This window comes from Gymnodraco acuticeps, unplaced genomic scaffold (assembly GCF_902827175.1).
Source record: "Gymnodraco acuticeps unplaced genomic scaffold, fGymAcu1.1, whole genome shotgun sequence".
Taxonomy (NCBI): Eukaryota; Metazoa; Chordata; class Actinopteri; order Perciformes; family Bathydraconidae; genus Gymnodraco; species Gymnodraco acuticeps.
In genome coordinates, this window is record NW_022991219.1 from 2,240,752 (window position 1) to 2,245,318 (window position 4,567).

Here is a 4,567-nt window from a genome sequence, read left to right on the forward strand (position 1 = left end):
AAAAGCGAATGCATTGTTTCATCAGAAGGGAAGCAATGTGGCCATAACACAGCTGGTAAAAACACCACAAACCAGATACACTCTGCGAAGCTGCATTCTTAATCATTCAACCTGTGTTTTTCATCAAATAAGGACAAGATATAATCGTATTTATTTATATATACTAAAATGACAAATTATTGGTTTTGGCTAGACTAGTTTGACTGAAATGTTCTATATAATCTGATGACTAAAAAAGACTCAACCGTTTTCATTGACAAAAAGTAGACTAAAATAATTAGTTTTCTTTGACTAAAATAAGACTAAAATGCTCAGACTTTTAGTCGACTAAATCTTGACTAAAATAGTTACTGTTTTAGTCGACTAAAATAAGACTAAAATGCTCAGACTTTTAGTCGACTAAAGCTTGACTAAATTAAAACAGGATGAAGGTGACTAAATATGACTAAAACTAAAAGAAAATTTAACAGAGGACTAAGACTAAAACAAAATTAAAAAATAGCTGACGAAATTAATACTATGCTGCAGTCATGGACTTCATAGAGGAGAAACATATACACCATATAGGCCTACGTCCTGATAAAGCTGAATGAGTGGTGGAGTGATGTAGAAACAGTCAGGGAATACTCACAGGAGTTCACTTATGAATTATTATTATTTTTGTGCCAGATGTGTTTTGTGATGTTTACACAGAATGCTTTCTGTATTTAGAAACATTTCAGTTTATGGAAAAGAGACTTTAAGATGTAGTTATTCATTTATCTGTTCTTCACGTCCAATATACAGAAGAATATAATGTATATTATGTTTTGAGTGGGGGGCACTCAGTTCACAGTGAGTGATGAATTATTATCTTATTGCTACTGGTATCTTTTACTATGATGATTATTAATGGGGATGGGGTACTTTTATTAATGATAGCTTATTGCTTCATTGAACCTATATGTTTCTTATTGAATGTTTGCCACAGTGTTCACAATTGTTATTTGTTATCTGTTCTTCACGTCCAATATACAGTTTAAAGAACAATATAATGTATTATTTTATGAGTAGGGGGCACTAGATGACAGTTTAAGATGGTGTCAGTAATGAATTGTACATTATTGCAACTGGTAATCACTTTATTTTTTAACTATGATGATTTGATATTTGATGATATGGGGGTGGGGTACTTTTATTAATGATATTGCTTAATTGTACCTTAAGTTCCTTAATTAAATGTTTATCACAGTTCTCACAATTGTTATTTGTTGTACCAAATTGTTAAATAAAGTTGTTAAGCAAGGCATTGACTTGAGTGGTATACATTTTGGAATTGTATGTTGTAATGAGGCCAGTGTCACCACCGTCAGATTAGTGTCACCATCGTCAGTTCCAAAGTCACCACCGTCAGAGGGAGTTTTATTTGTTTTAAATGAATATGCTTGTAATCTGTTTCTTCAGTGCTGTTGAGTTATTAAAGTAATAGTCTCTTTTAATACAAAAATGTGTTTTTTAAGTAAAAAAAACATTACTTTGTCTGTTTAAGCTAAAAGTAAACATTGTATGATGTAAGATATTTTAAAGGAGCACACGTGAAACAGTATAAAAAATGAGCAAAAGTGAATATTCAACATTTTACAGCATATATGTGTACTTAGAATGCCAGATAATGATTGAAAAGCTCTAAATACATATTAGACTAAATACAAATAAAAAATAAATCACTTTTTATTGTGTCTGACGGTGTTTACAAAAACAAAGTAATGACTGGAAAAACCTATTTTATGAAAAAAATACAAAATGAGGAGGTTGCACCGGTACATTGCTGAACAGCCAAGACCTTGGTCTATAATGATATAACTTCAGATTTGGTAATTTAACAAACTTTTTATTTTCAAAATTAAAACCTGTTTTATCCAAATTCCCAAGAATCAGTGCTGTGTGTGACTTCTTAAATCGTTTGTTTACGTCCCTCACTTCCGTTTCGCTTCTGATTCGCTAGCTGAACAGCCAATCGGAGAGTGATTGCTTGGTGCGACTGCCTGACCCGATGCATGGCCGATTCAACATGTTGAATCGGCCATGCATCGGGTCAGGCAGTCCAAATAAGGCGTGTCACGGCATACTGATATTCTGAACAATCTGTGCTGTTGTAGGCTATTTGCTGTAAAGTGTCTCTAGGCTATTTTTATTATATGTACAGCACTTTGGCTCGACCAAAAATCGTTTATAAATGTGCTAAATAAAACTTGATTTTGATTTGATATGATCTAACTCTCTGTAAAATCAATGAAACTTCAGCTGCATTTCGGTTTAAAGGTCTTTCCAAATGTTCAGCTATGGAAAACGGACTTACGTCTCCAAACGCCTCCATTGGACTCCTTTGTTTACTTCCATAACATAGTGACATCCCTGTGTGACACTCATGACGACTGGTTGCTATGGATATGTTAATCTCTTGCTTTGCATATAAATCACCTCGATATAAGATATGAGCTGCGGGATGTTGACATGTTGGTTGTTTAATCACAATCCATCACCTTCTGAAATATACATACAAACAAGGTGCAAAAAATCAGAACTGTCTGTTCTTAATCACAGCATTTTATTACAGAGAAACACAACAAACATACTGCACCGAAGCATCTGAACAACAACTTAGACAATGATACCATATACAAAATGTCTCAATTTGCATGTCAAAGCCCACGTTCTGATCACCCTCCATTGTCTTCAATGTGTGCCCTTGATTCGTTTTCTTAAAGAAAGAGAGCTGAAAAACATCCATCATTGGGGATTTCTAAACTCATCCTTACGCCTATACATGTACATGTTAGATCAGCTTTTATCGAATAACACAATGTTTCTATAAAAGTGATTGGCCACGTGCAGAAATGGTATGAAGACCAGAAATACGTCCTTACATACAATAACGCAAGATTAATGTGTTTTTGTGCTTGTACAATGGCCACTTACCAATTGAAAAAACCTGTTTGTTTAAAAATGTGTCCATACTCCGATAAAGTCCTATCTATCAGAAATCTTCTCCCATTTGTCCAAGAAACGACACAGGACGTTTAACAATAAAAGCTCAAGGGCAGAAACGTTTGCAATATTGCAGGCAGCTGTGCTGGACTGATCAAAAATAGCCACTGTGTAGTTACAGTATATATATATATACATATATATATGTATATATATTAGGGCTGTCAGTCGATTAAAATATTTAATCGCGATTAATCGCATGATTGTCCATAGTTAATCGCGATTAATCGCAAATTAATCGCACATTTTTCATCTGTTCTAAATGTACCTTAGAGGGATATTTTTCAAGTTTTTAATAGTCTTATCATCATATGAGTGGACAAATATGCTTTATGCAAATGTTTGTTTCACTTGAACAATGACAAATATTCTCATGAATATTCTCAACACAACAACCTCTGAACATTACAAATATCCGCCTCAATTCAACCTGGAACCTCTCTCATACAATGTGTGTGTGTGAGTGTGTGTGTGTGTGTGTGTGTGTGTGTGTGGTGTGTGTGTGTGTGTGTGTGTGTGTGTGTGTGTGTGTGTGTGTGTGTGTGTGTGTGTGTGTGGTGTGTGTGTGTGTGTGTGTGTGTGTGTGTGTGTGTGTGTGTGTGTGGAGAGACACTGTGATGGATCGTTGGAGCTATGTGCAACTCAAGGCATATGCTCGAACGGGAGCTGCCTGGACGCTGCATGCATGTTGCGCGCACTATCCGTGCTGACTTTTCGTACAATGTCCCACTGTCTGGCTTCCTGCATAAAGTCAAGTGCTCGGCGCAGTTGTCGGCGAAATGCCGCTCCTCTGTTTTAATTGAAACAGCTCCTTATATCCGTTAGCGTAGCTAGCTAGCACCAGATGCTAACAACAACAACAATACACGTAAGGTGTGCGCGTTCTCGCTCGTGCCGCACATACACCTTCCGGTCCTCCCGATGGCCAGTCCGGGCCTGCCGGTGAGCGTGGAAGTGTGGTCTGCCACAAGCGGGCGACAGGAGCGGGGCTGTCAGCATCAGCTTGTAGATGGTATTTTAAACTCGATGCGCTCTGAAACTACGGGGCGGCCGAGGACAAAAAATACACATGCGTTAATCGCGTTAAAATAATTAATTTATTAATTAGCCCTAATTATATATATATAATCTATCAAATCTATTGTAGCCTACAGTTAACAAGGCGCTGATCAAACATGGTCACACAATAACACTTGCTACAGTATGCTGATATCATCCCTTGATTCAGCAGCTTGAAAGGCATGAATTTAAATGTGCAAAACAGCCACGAATGTAGACACATAAACACTTACATGGCATGAAAAATGCACAGGGACACACATTAGGTGTCATACAATATTTACAGAGAGGTAACAGGTTTTGTGTTCAATGCTGGCAACATGTGTACAGAAAAACACTTAGCTGGCATAGAGTCACCTCTCCTGTGACGGAGAAGCTGATAAAGCAAGCAAGCCATCTTTTGAAAATAGTCACAGAAAGTGTTACAGCAGACTTTTAACACAGAGCTATACAACTTTCCACTCCAATTAAAGCAGGACAC